At 52.9% G+C, this 13,459-nt stretch overlaps 1 protein-coding gene across 6 annotated transcripts in view; it reads left to right on the forward strand.

Annotated features, from left to right (window-relative positions):
• LOC133344089 (myelin transcription factor 1-like protein) overlaps positions 1-13,459 on the forward strand; it is a 132,346-nt gene that overhangs the window by 18,629 nt on the left and 100,258 nt on the right. For 3 of the 6 annotated variants that reach the window (XM_061554038.1, XM_061554042.1, XM_061554043.1), the window contains exon 1: positions 5,893-5,963. The exons of 1 other annotated variant lie outside the window; for it this stretch is intronic. The gene's annotated coding sequence lies outside the window, so the exon portion shown is untranslated. Of the gene's footprint in view, positions 1-5,892; positions 5,964-5,984; positions 6,101-6,254; positions 6,349-13,459 lie in introns of those variants that run through there. 2 more of the 6 variants (XM_061554041.1, XM_061554040.1) reach the window with 2 other exon arrangements.

A 13,459-nucleotide genomic window follows, 5' to 3' on the forward strand; every position in this document is an offset into this window, starting at 1 on the left:
GACAGGGTGAATGAGTGTTATAATGAGTGAGTGCTTGAGTGAGTGGCAGGGTGAGTGAGTGTTTAACGGTGAGTGGCTGAGTGAGTGGCTTAGAGTGAGTGACAGGGTGAGTGAGTGTTATGAGTGAGTGGTTGAGTGAGCGGCAGGGTGAGTGAGTGTTTAACGAGTGAGTGGCTGAGTGAGTGGCTAAGAGTGAGTGACAGGGTGAGTGAAAGGGTGAGTGAGTGTTATAAAGAGTGAGTGATTAAATGGCTGTACAACAATCAACTGCCTATGTGAAATCGACGCCGGCTTTTGGAAGCTCCGCAGCGCGCACCGCACCAGCTGTGGACGCGAGCGGTAAATCTCCGCGTTTTTGTTCTGTGATTGCTCACGTGGGATAGCGAGAGTGGGGAGGGGGTGTTGAGCTGGGGGGGGGGGGGGTCGGAACAGCTGTAGCGCTCTCCGCCGTAGGGAGACAAAGATAGTGGGGGGAAGATTTTAGCCCTCCCCCGTCACCATACATGAACGTGAGTGAAACATCGGGTGGAGCGGTGGCGCAGTCGTTGGACACGATGCAACACCAACAACACTGGCACACCTGAGTTCAATTGTCGTGGCCACCGCTTACATCAGTCAGTGGCCAATTGTCGATGGACGTGCTCGTTCTTGTTGCAGCGCCCCGAAGTCGATTATCGCTTCAAACGAGCACCTGGCCACGCCTGCAGCTACGCGAAGCAGAGCGGTGGCGCAGCGGTTAGCGCACTGCGCTGTGAACCCGGCTACCCGCGTCGCGTGCACAGACAGACACAGAGACTTGTGTACAGGGACAACGAGAGACAAACACGCATGGAGGCAGACACGGAGGAACTGAGAGATACAGATTCCCGCAGAGAGACAGACAACATAGGGACAGAGGCACACAGAGAGACTGACACAGAGAGAACAAGACAAAGATCCACCGTATAGCCTTTACAGAGTGTAAGGGCAAGTGCTGTTAGCGAGCACCTATAAAGGCCGGCAAAGCACTTGAGGAGATAGGTGGCCAGCACCACGCGCGGCCACCTTTGTCTCCCAACTAGCGATGTTGTCTGCACACCGCACCAGGTACTCATTTGAGCTCTGAGTTAACCGAGAGAACGACGCAGTGAGACAGACACAGACACACACAGAGACACAGCGAGACAGACACACACAGAGACACCGCGAGACAGACACGCAGAGACACCGCGAGACAGACACACACAGAGACACCGCGAGACAGACACACACAGAGACACCGCGAGACAGACACACACAGAGACACCGCGAGACAGACACACACAGAGACACAGCGAGACAGAGACACAGCGACACGGGCTCACAGGCAGAGAGACACACACACAGATGCAACCTCGTCCATCTTCTTCACTACCCTCGCGAAGCAGCCGACAACACCCAGACTCACACCTAGACTCACACCCAGACTCACACCACAGACTCACACCACAGACTCACACCCAGACTCACACCCAGACTCACACCACAGACTCACACCACAGACTCACACCCAGACTCACACCCACTCACACCCAGACTCACACCACAGACTCACACCACAGACTCACACCCAGACTCACACCCAGACTCACACCACAGACTCACACCACAGACTCACACCCAGACTCACACCCAGACTCACACCCAGACTCACACCACAGACTCACACCACAGACTCACACCCAGACTCACACCCAGACACACACCACAGACTCACACCACAGACTCACACCCAGACTCACACCCAGACTCACACCCAGACTCACACCCAGACTCACACCACAGACTCACACCACAGACTCACACCCAGACTCACACCCAGACACACACCACAGACTCACACCACAGACTCACACCCAGACTCACACCACAGACTCACACCCAGACTCACACCACAGACTCACACCCAGACTCACACCCAGACTCACACCACAGACTCACACCCAGACTCACACCCAGACACACACCACAGACTCGCGGGCCGCGTCCGGGCCCCGCGTGTGAGTCGATGTCTGTGACGAGCGGCCACGTGAAGCGCGGCCGCCGCGCGGGACTCGAGGGGCCGTGAGAGGGGCGGGGAGAGACGGGGCAGCACAGTCGCTGCGGTGTCCTGGAGAGAGCGGAGAGTGACGGGCAGACAGAGACGGGCAGCAGAGCTGAGCGGTCTCGGAGCCTGGGCTGCAACAGGGACAGGGAGTGGTGGAAAGCGCGGACGACTGGGGATGTGTGTGCAGTATACACACTGTGTGTGCAGTATACACACTGTGTGTGCAGTAGGCAGCGAAGGGGATGGTGGATCACACGCACGTTGTTGCGGTCGTTTCTTCCCAGTGGGGCGCCGAAGGAGGTGCCGTAACCCTGGCTTTGACGGGAGAAGTGTGGGCCAACGTCCATCTGCTCCATCTGTGGATGAGATAGAGTGTTGTGGCTTTTATCCGGGTGCTCCGGTGTATAAAACCCTCGTGAATTGTCCGATTGCATCTAAATATATTGGGAACCGCGGAGCTTGGGCAATTGTTAGCGCCGACTCAGGACCTGCTGCTGCTGCTGCCTTCCCGCTTTGGTTGGTGGATCGCCTAAAGATCTACAAAAGTGCGAACCTCGCTCGGCTGCAAGAAGAGCAGCTGATGGCAGTACAGCAAGTTGGAAAACTAACTCATCTGCGCAGAGATTTGAGTGTCATCCCTTCGTGTGTACACGAGGGATTATCCGAAGAGGAATTGGCCAACATGTTCAAGGTAGCAGCGCGCAGCACAATCTCTCACACAACGACAAAGACCCCCGTGTAGCCTTAACAGACTGTAGGGGCAAGTGCTGTTAGCGAGCATCTATGAAGGCTGGAACGGTACACGAGAGGGTGGGTGGCCAGCACCACCGCCTTTGTCTCCCCAGTGGCGATGTTTACACACCGCACCAGGTACTCATTTGACGCTGAGTCGAGCGGTAGTGTCGCGGTTAGCGCGCTGCGCTATGAACCCGGGTTAGATTCCCGCCCCAAGCCAACACCAGTGACGATTCTATCTGAACCGGTCCTGGAACTCCCCTAGGTCGACTCAGCCACACAACTACACACACAATCACTCGCACACACTCACCCCGTCATTATTAATGGGCCGCTATGAACCATAGGGACACGGTGTTCATAAATCCGCTTGTTACACTGTGCTCACGCGATGCACCAGTGTCCTTTAACCAACGGCGCTTAATGAAATGGGTGCTCGCTCTGACTCAACACGAGGGCGCATGTGCATCTCTGCAGGCGTGCATCAGCTCGGGAAGAGAGTCGAGAGAGGTGATGCGACAGTGACCCCGCGAGTGACCCCGCGAGTGACCCCGCGAGTGAATCAGTGAGTGAGCCAGTGAGCGAGTCAGTGAGTGACCCCCGTGAGTGACCCCGCGAGCGAGCCAGTGAGTGACCCCCGTGAGTGACCCCGCGAGTGACCCCGCGAGCGAGCCAGTGAGTGAGTCAGTGAGTGAGTCAGTGAGTGACCCCGCGAGTGACCCCGCGAGCGAGCCAGTGAGTGAGCCAGTGAGCGAGTCAGTGAGTGAGTCCACGAGGAGTCAGTGAGTGACCCCGCGAGTGACCCCGCGAGCGAGCCAGTGAGTGAGTCAGTGAGTGAGTCAGTGAGTGACCCCGCGAGCGAGCCAGTGAGCGAGTCAGTGAGTGAGTCCACGAGGAGTCCCGCTCTCCTCCCGCGGCGTCCTCTGTGCCCCGCCCTGTCCGGGCACCTCGCGAGTGAGCGCGCGGTTGCTTCGTGGTGGCGGGTGGTGGTGGTGGTGGTGGCGGGGTGGTGGTGGTGGTGGCGGGTGGTGGTGGTGGGGGGGGGGAGGGGGGGAGGCGCTGGGGAGAAGCGATCACCCCTCGCTGGCGTACACGGCGAACAACCCACCAGGCCATCTGTCGCGCAGAAGTAAAAATAATAATTATTATAAAAAAGCAGCTTTCGTTTTTATTTGCATGAGTGATGGAGGGGGGTAGGGGGGACGTGGGGGAGGGGAATGGGGGCGACCGTAGATAGCGGCGGAGGATGGATGAGCGTGGCTGTGGTGAGCGAGTGGCCTGTGTCTCGTGTCACAGATCAGGGAGCTTTGATGGCTACAACAATAACAATCTTACACTAGTGATGGCGATGACGATAACGGCGACAGCGAGCAGCATCAGTAGCATCAGCTGCAGTATCAGCATCATCAGCAGCAGCAGCAGCAGCCAGAAGTATCAGTATCAGCAGCATCATCAGCAGCAGCATCATCAGCAGCAGCCAGCAGCATCAGTATCAGCAGCATCATCATCATCAGCAGCCAGAAGTAGCGGGATCGTCATTGTCGTCAGCAAGGGCGCGCGCGTGGATGTCAGGTCGCGCGCGTGGACTGGTCGCGCGTGCGCGAGGTCACAGGAAGTGATGACGGCTTCTTCTCTTCTTCAAATAGAAACTGGAATATATCTCTCTATATATATACGTACATGTACTTTCTCTCTCTCTCAATATGTTACATTATACATGGCTACTGAATATATGTATTTCGTGGATATATATGGATATTAATGATCATGATGATAATATTGTACGGCCCTTGCATTGTTAGTGAGTGACGGCCTCATTCACCCACGCCACCTTTGTCGATCGTGGGATGCTGTTTGACATTACTTCACCGTGCTGGTCAGTGCAGCTTCCTACTGCAGGCAGTGCGAGGCGGTGGCGTAGTGAAGAGTGGTCTGGGGGTGTACTCAGCTGGGTCAAATGGCACTCGCCACTGATGTTAGCCGTGGCCGGGAATTTAACTAAAATGATTCCCGGCGCAGTGCGCTAACCCCCCCCCCCCGTATTGTACACATCACTCGCCAACGTCAGGCGTGTTTAAATATTTAATTTTAAAGCGCATGTGATACATACGTACAAATACGTGCATTGTCCCCTTGCGTGTGTGCGTGAGTTCGTGTGTTAATGTGTCCGTAGGGGCGTGCGTCTATTAGTGTGTGCGTAAGTGCGTGTGTGCATGTGTTAGTGTGCACGTGAGTGCGTGCCTTTGTACATGCGCCTGTGTGTGTGTGAGTGCGTGCATGTGTTAGTGCGTCCGCGTGTGCATGTGTGCGTGAATGCGTGAATGCGTGCATGCGTTCGTATGTGTGTCAGTGCGTGTGTGTTTTAATGTGTGCGTGAGTGCGTGCGTCTGTGTGCGTGCGTGAGTGTTGTTGCCATGGCCTTCAGCTCTGCCTCCCTCCATCTCTCTGCCAATCATACGCGGAGCTCAAGTGCACATGTGTGCGTGTGTGTGCGTGTGTGCGTGCGTGTGCTATGCCGTGCGTGTGCGTGCGTGGCGCTGGGGAGCGGGAGCCTGGGGGGGCGGGGAGGGGAGGGAGGGGAGGGCCACGGGAGGGGACGACGCACAAAGCGAGAGTCCTCTCCCCACCACCACCACCGCAACCACCGCCAACAACAACAACAACACCCCCAACATCCCCCACCCAACCACCACCACCTCCCTCTACCCACTTTCTCCGATGCACCACCCCATCCAACCGCACGCACACACACACACGCGCACACACGCGCACGCTCGCTCGCTCGCCACCGCACCTCCAGTCGAGGGCGTGCGCGCGTGTGCGTAGCGGCAGCGAGCAGCGCGCGCGTGTGCGTAGCGGCAGAAGCGGCGGCAGCGGCAGCGCGTGAGCAGCGGGGAGTCGTCGGCTCGCCGGCCGCGCTTTCCGCCTCTCAATCGCGCGTCGTCGGCCTCGGGATGGAGTGACATCGCTCAGCGGCCGCGTCGCGTTTGTGAGCCAGAGGGGACGAGAAGAAGGGTGGTGGTGGTGGGGGGAGGGTGGTGGGGGCGTGAGGAGGACAGGGAACGGCCGGGGGGGGGGGGCGGAGGGGTGTTGGGGGGGGGGGGCGTCCAGGAGGAGAGGACGCGAGCGAACGAGCGCCGCCACCGCCGCCGCCGGAGACGCGGTAAGTGACCCGGCTCGGGACCGGGGGTCGCTGCCTCCTCGCCTCGCGGCGCTGTCCCCTCGGTGCGATTCGCGCGTGAACTCGGGGGGCTGCCCTTCCTCCTGCTGCTGCTACTGCGACTGCTGCGACTGCTACCGGTGCGATGGTGGGGGGGGGCTATGCGCCGCTACCCACGGACAGCCTCGCGGTCGGTGCTAGTCGCGCCGGGCGGGCTGGAGTTGTTGGGTTGGCGTGACGCGCAGGGGTCGCGAATGACAGCCGCTCTGTGTGTCTCACGTCGCACGCCTCCCTCCCTCCCTCGCTCTCTCTCTCTCTCTCTCCTTGCACGGTGCGTTCATTCATTCGGCGCTCAGGGTTGCAACGATCGTGATGGTGATGATAGCTGGTGAGTCGTATCGGTCTAAGTGGTGAGTGTGCCGGCTGAGTGGTGAGTCGTATCGGTCTAAGTGGTGAGTGTGCCGGCTGAGTGGTGAGTCGTATCGGTCTAAGTGGTGAGTGTGCCGGCTGAGTGGTGAGTGTCTGGTGAGACATTGTGTTGTGAGAGTCAGGTGAAGTGTCACATGACCCCGAGGACGGGCTGCCCCTATCGACGATCCGCACCCCTCGTGTTGTCGCTGTGGTTTTTGTGGCACTTCACGATCTTGCTGTTGAGATCTCGCTCACCCTCGCGCGCTCTCGCGATACTCCGATGCCTTGAGCGCGACACCTCCCTCGCTCCCTAGCTCGGGTTATTTGAGGCCACAAGGTAACAAAGTTTCAGCTCGGCAACGTGAAGACGTTTTGAGGTCCGTGCGAAGTCGGTCGCACACTTACACAGACACACGCAAACGCGCACATACACTCACACACACGTACTCACACACGCGCACACACACAATCACTCACACACACGCATGCATACCCACAATCACACACACACTCATACACGCAAAGCATTAACACGCAGCTGGCCGCTTGACATTTTGAACGCGCTGTTTGTTGCTGGCCGCTCGTCTTCTGTGGATCCTTTTGGCCGCGCGGGTGCTGAGCAACTACACACACAGTGTGGACTGTATGGTTGTGTGTATACTACAAACACAGTGTGGACTGTATGGTTGTGTGTATACTACACACACAGTGTGGACTGTATGATTGTGTGTATACTACACACACAGTGTGGACTGTATGATTGTGTGTATACTACACACACAGTGTGGACTGTATGATTGTGTGTATACTACACACACAGTGTGGACTGTATGATTGTGTGTATACTACACACTCAGTGTGGACTGTATGATTGTGTTATACTACACACACAGTGTGGACGGTATGGTTGTGTGTATACTACACACACAGTGTGGACTGTATGATTGTGTGTATACTACACACACAGTGTGGACTGTATTGTTGTGTGTATACTACACACTCAGTGTGGACTGTATGATTTTGTGTATACTACACACACAGTGTGGACTGTATGAGTGTGTGTATACTACACACAGTGTGGACTGTATGATTGTGTGTATACTACACACACTGTGTGGACTGTATGATTTTGTGCATACTACACACTCAATGTGGACTGTATGATTGTGTGTATACCACACACACAGTGTGGACTGTATGATTGTGTGTAGTATACACACACAGTGTTTATACTACACACACAGTGTGTATACTGCACACGCAGTGTGTATACTGCACACACAGTGTGTATACTGCACACACAGTGTGTATACTGCACACACAGTGTGTATACTGCACACACAGTGTGTATACGGCACACACAGTGTGTGTAGTATACACACACAGTGTGTATACTACACACACAGTGTGTATACGGCACACACAGTGTGTGTAGTATACACACACAGTGTGTATACTACACACACAGTGTGTATACGGCACACACAGTGTGTATACTACACACACAGTGTGTATACTGCACACACAGTGTGTATACTATACACACACAGTGTGTAAACTGCACACACAGTGTGTATACTGCACACACAGTGTGTATACTACACACACAGTATGTATACTGCACACACAGTGTGTATACTACACACACAGTGTGTATACTGCACACACACAGTGTGTATACTGCACCACTGTGTGTATACTACACACACAGTGTGTATACTGCACACACAGTATGTATACTGCACACACAGTGTGTATACTGCACCACTGTGTGTATACTACACACACAGTGTGTATACTGCACACACAGTGTGTATACTGCACCACTGTGTGTATACTACACACACAGTGTGTATACTACACACACAGTGTGTATACTGCACACACAGTGTGTATACTGCACCACTGTGTGTATACTACACACACAGTGTGTATACTGCACACACAGTGTGTATACTGCACCACTGTGTGTATACTACACACACAGTGTGTATACTACACACACAGTGTGTATACTGCACCACTGTGTGTATACTACACACACAGTGTGTATACTGCACACACAGTGTGTATACTGCACCACTGTGTGTATACTACACACACAGTGTGTATACTGCACACACAGTGTGTATACTACACACACAGTGTGTATACTGCACACACAGTGTGTATACTACACACACAGTGTGTATACTACACACACAGTGTGTATACTGCACCACTGTGTGTATACTACACACACAGTGTGTATACTGCACACACTGTGTGTATACTACACACACAGTGTGTATACTACACACACAGTGTGTATACTGCACCACTGTGTGTATACTACACACACAGTGTGTATACTACACACACAGTGTGTATACTGCACACACTGTGTGTATACTACACACACAGTGTGTATACTACACACACAGTGTGTATACTGCACCACTGTGTGTATACTACACACACAGTGTGTATACTGCACCACTGTGTGTATACTACACACACTGTGTGTGCAGTATACACACTGTGTGTGTAGTATACACACACAGTGTGTATACTACACACTGTGTGTGTAGTATACACACTGTGTGTGTAGTAGGCAGTATACACACTGTGTGTGTATACTGCACACTGTGTGTGCAGTATACACACTGTGTGTGTATACTACACACTGTGTGTGTAGTATACACACTGTGTGTGTAGTATACACACTGTGTGTATACTACACACTGTGTGTGCAGTATACACACTGTGTGTGTAGTATACACACACAGTGTGTATACTACACACACTGTGTGTGTAGTATACACACTGTGTGTGTAGTATACACACTGTGTGTATACTACACACTGTGTGTGCAGTATACACACTGTGTGTGTAGTATACACACAGTGTGTATACTACACACACAGTGTGTATACTGCACCACTGTGTGTATACTACACACACAGTGTGTATACTACACACACAGTGTGTAGTATACACACAGTGTGTATACTACACACTGTGTGTGTAGTATACACACTGTGTGTGTATACTACACACACAGTGTGTATACTGCACACACAGTGGTGCAGTATACACACTGTGTGTGTAGTATACACACACAGTGTGTATACTACACACACAGTGTGTATACTGCACACACAGTGTGTATACTACACACACAGTGTGTATACTACACACACAGTGTGTATACTGCACCACTGTGTGTATACTACACACACAGTGTGTATACTACACACACAGTGTGTATACTGCACACACAGTGTGTATACTACACACACAGTGTGTATACTACACACACAGTGTGCAGTATACACACAGTGTGTATACTGCACACACAGTGTGTGTAGTATACACACAGTGTGTATACTACACACACAGTGTGTATACTGCACACACAGTGTGTAGTATACACACTGTGTGTATACTACACACTGTGTGTGCAGTATACACACTGTGTGTATACTGCACACACAGTGTGTATACTACACACACAGTGTGTATATTGCACACACAGTGTGTGCAGTATACACACAGTGTGTATACTGCACACACAGTGTGTAGTATACACACAGTGTGTATACTACACACACAGTGTGTATACTGCACACACAGTGTGTAGTATACACACTGTGTGTGTATACTACACACACAGTGTGTATACTGCACACACAGTGTGTAGTATACACACAGTGTGTATACTACACACACAGTGTGTATACTACACACACAGTGTGTAGTATACACACTGTGTGTGTATACTACACACACAGTGTGTATACTGCACACACAGTGTGTAGTATACACACTGTGTGTGTATACTACACACACAGTGTGTATACTGCACACACAGTGTGTAGTATACACACAGTGTGTATACTACACACTGTGTGTGTAGTATACACACTGTGTGTGTATACTACACACACAGTGTGTATACTGCACACACAGTGTGCAGTATACACACACAGTGTGTATACTGCACACTGTGTGTGTATACTATACACACACAGTGTGTATAGTATACACACTGTGTGTGTATACTATACACACACAGTGTGTATAGTATACACACTGTGTGTGTATACTATACACACACAGTGTGTATACTACACACACAGTGTGTATACTACACACACAGTGTGTAGTATACACACTCTGTGTGTGTATACTACACACACAGTGTGTGTATACTACACACACAGTGTGTAGTATACACACTGTGTGTGTATACTACACACACAGTGTGCAGTATACACACACACAGTGTGTGTATACTACACACACAGTGTGTAGTATACACACACACAGTGTGTATACTACACACTGTGTGTAGTATACTACACACACTGTGTGCAGTATACACACACTGTGTGTGTATACTGCACACAGTGTGTGCAGTATACACACTGTGTGTGTATACTGCACACTGTGTGTGTATACTGCACACAGTGTGTGCAGTATACACACTGTGTGTGTATACTGCACACTGTGTGTGTATACTATACAGTGTGTATACTGCACACACAGTGTATAGTATACACACTGTGTGTGTATACTATACAGTGTGTATACTGCACCACTACCATGACGGTGTGAGCGCGTCGACGGGTGAGTTGACCCGGGCGCCAACTGCCCTTTGCTGCCCTCCGCGTTTCCAATTCATCCCGCACGGCCTCGTAACCGCGTGACGTCATCACACAAACAGACACAGCAGCAGCAGCTGAAGCAGCTGCTGCTGCCCTTGTTGATTCTGATGATAATGATGTTGATAATGGGTGATGGTGGTAGAGGCAGTTGGTGTCGGGGGTGATGTTGTCGATGATGAAGATGTGATCGTGGTGCATCTGTCAGTCATCTCGGTCAGTTAGCCCACGTCACCTGGGGCTGTCCCAGTGACCTCCTGACAGCAGCGAGCCTTCCACGCTTCAGGCCTCAGGGTGCACCTAGCCTGGCACAAGCGCTCTGGTGACGTCACCACCGCTCAGTGGCGGGTGGCGGCCGTCGTTGTTGTTGTTGGTGTTCATGTCAGCAATGGAGGCAGTGATCTGGATGTTGATGTTGACGGTCGGTAACAATGGTGGGGGTGGTGGTGGTTATGGTACCGTCATTTTGCTCGGGGTATTACCGATGCAGTCCACATCCCCGCGATGTTGTCGTTGTTGATGATGGTGGTGGTGGTGGCGCGAGTGATGTTACAACGTTACTGATGTAGGACATCGGCTATTAATAGCCTGCACTGGGCGGGCGTGGCGTGGCGCGTGGCACGGCGTGGTGGGGGGAGGGGAGGGAGGGGAGCAGGCAGATGACAAGGCATGGGAGGGGAGAGGATGGAGGAGAGGTTGGGAGGGGGGAGCGTGTGTGGGTGGATGAAGGGAGAGGGAGAGAGCTCGGCTCGGGAGCTGTCCGTGGTGATGAAATCTGAAGGCTGCACCCTGATTTGCCGCTCTGTAATGAATGCTGCCGAACAAAGAGATCCGGCGAGAGAGCGAGCGAGCGAGAGAGCGCGAGCGAGGGAGAGAGCGAGGGAGAGAGAGAGAGCGAGCGAGAGAGCGAGCAAGAGAGCGAGAGAGCGAGCGAGCGCGAGCGAAGGGAGAGAGTGAGGGAGAGCGAAGGGAGAACGCGGGCGGTTTTGCGAGGGGTGCGCGGGTGAGGATGCGGGGAGGGTGAGGAGTGGGGGGCGGGGGAATCAAGTTAAAGGCAGATCTTGCGACGGGCTGGCCAGGAAATGTGATTTTAGGCACGGCAGCGTGATCTTATCAAATCTGCTTCCTTTGGAAATAGCTTTGATTACCATCTTCGAAGCAAGCTGTAGGATGCATTATTATTATTCTATGCCCTGGAGCCGTCCCCCCCCCCCCCCCCCCCGGGGGCTGATAACCCAACACGCGCACGGCCGCGCGGGCGCTTCCAACAAAACGGAGCTCCTCCGCCCGTCGCTTGCGACTCTTCCCGAGCGCGAATCTTGCTCAGCCGTGAAAGCGTCATTTCCGACATTGTGTGAGGATGTGTGTGTGTGTGATTGTAGGATGTGTGTGTGTGAGGATGTGTGTGTGTGTGTGTGATTGTAGGATGTGTGTGTGTGAGGATGTGTGTGTGTGTGATTGTAGGATGTGTGTGTGTGAGGATGTGTGTTGTGTGTGTGATTGTAGGATGTGTATGTGTGAGGAAGTGTGTGTGTGATTGTAGGATGTGTGTGTGAGGAAGTGTGTGTGTAATTGTAGGATGTGTGCGTCAGGATGTGTATGTGTGATTGTGAGGATGTGTGTGTGTGTGATTGTGAGGATGTGTGTGTGATTGTAGGATGTGTGTGATTGTAGGATGTGTGTGTGTGAGGATGTGTGTGTGTTATTGTGAGGATGTGTGTGTGTGTGTGATCGTGAGGATGTGTGTGTGTGTGATTGTGAGGATGTGTGCGCGTGTGATTTGTGAGGGAGTGTGTGTGTGTGATTTGTTTGTGAGGAAGTGTGTGTGATTTGTTTGTGAGGGTGTCTGTGTGATTTGTTTGTGAGGGTTTGTGTGAATTGTTTGCGAGGGTGTGTGTGTGTGATTTGTTTGTGAGGGTGTGTGTGTGATTGTGTGCGAGTGATGGGAGCGGTAGTACAGCGGTTAGCGCGCTGCGCTACAAAACCGGCTTCGATTCCCGCTCACGGCCACCAACACCAGTGACGATTATCTGAACCGGTCGACTCAGCCTCAAATGAGTACCTGGTGTGGTGTGTACACATCGCCACTTAGGGAAGACAAAGGCGGCCGGGCGTGGTGCTATCCAACCACCTCCTCGTATTCCGTTCCGGCCTTAATAGGTGCTCGTTGACAGCACTTGCCCCAACAGTCTGTTAAGGCTACACGAGGAATATTTGTCTTTGTTGTGAGGATGTGTGTGTCTGTGTGGGGAGCGTGTGTGTATATGTGTGGCAAGTTGGCACAGTAGGGGGCACAGGTGGTGCAACAGACAGTCATCTCAGTCAGTCGACCCGTTGCACCTGGGTCTGCCCCCTGACCTCCTTCCAGCGGGCGTTCGACACTTCACGTGGCCTCAAGGTGCACATAGCCTGGCACAAGCGTCGTGGTGACGTCACCGCCAC

This window comes from Lethenteron reissneri, chromosome 19, assembly GCF_015708825.2.
Source record: "Lethenteron reissneri isolate LAM-NWPU_2019-01 chromosome 19, ASM1570882v1, whole genome shotgun sequence".
Lineage (NCBI taxonomy): Eukaryota > Metazoa > Chordata > Hyperoartia > Petromyzontiformes > Petromyzontidae > Lethenteron > Lethenteron reissneri.